Source organism: Chrysochloris asiatica, unplaced genomic scaffold (assembly GCF_000296735.1).
Source record: "Chrysochloris asiatica unplaced genomic scaffold, ChrAsi1.0 scaffold00298, whole genome shotgun sequence".
In the NCBI taxonomy this organism is placed as follows: Eukaryota; Metazoa; Chordata; class Mammalia; order Afrosoricida; family Chrysochloridae; genus Chrysochloris; species Chrysochloris asiatica.
In genome coordinates, this window is record NW_006408816.1 from 1818378 (window position 1) to 1819444 (window position 1067).

Below are 1067 nucleotides of genomic sequence, written 5' to 3' on the forward strand. Positions count from 1 at the left end.
ATTCTTTGCAACTTTACCCATAGATTTTCATGGTCAACACAGTTTGTTGAAAGAATTACATTTGTATATGATACAACTATAAATGGCCAGTTCACCTTAGACTTCCTCCTTCAGAATCATTGGCTTTTGATCATACGCTATCCCTTGAAATGTTTGTACATATACCATTTTTTTTTTTTTTTTTGGCATAATAAGTCTGTGTATATCTTTTTTTTAATGCTTTCTGTATCATTCAGCATTTTGCCCCTGGGATCCTTCAACATTGCACTAGAGGCTTGATTTTTTTCTTCAGTTCTTTCAGCTTGAGAAATGCTGAGCATGATTTTCCCTTTTGTTTTTCTAACTCTTGGTATTTGCATATTTCATTATAATATTTGACTTTGTCTTCCCTAGTTGACCTTTGGAGTTTTTTGTTCAGTTCTTTCACTTCCTCATTCCGTCCATTCATTTTAACATCTTTATGATAAAGAGCAAGTTTCAAGGTCTCTTCTGATATCCATTTTGGTGTTTTCCTTTTTTGTTGCTTTTTTAATGACTTTTTGCTTTTTTCCTGTATTATGTTCTTGGTGTCATCCAATAATACTACTCTTTGGTCTAATACATCAAATCTGAGTTTTTGAGATGATCTCCAAATTCAGGTAGGATATGTTCACAGTTATATTTTGAATCTTGAGGATTTGTTTTAATTTCTTCAGTTTCAGTTTGAACTTACATATGAGCCATAGATGTTCTGCTTCACTGTCTGCCCATGGCCTAGTTTTGACTGATGATTTTGAACTTTTCTGCCTTCTCTTCCCACACATGTAGTCAATTTGATTTCTGTGTATGCCATCTGATGAGGTCCATGTGCATAGTTGGCTTTTACATTGCTTAAAAATAGTTATTTGGAATGAATAAGTAACTGGGCTTACAAAATTCTTTCATGCAATATCTAGCATCATTTATTTCATAAGGCCATATTTTATAACTACTGACACTTCCTGTTTTTTTTCCAAACCTCAGATTCCAATCCCTAGCAATTATCAACACATCTTGATTGCATGTTTGATCAATATAACATTGAAGAA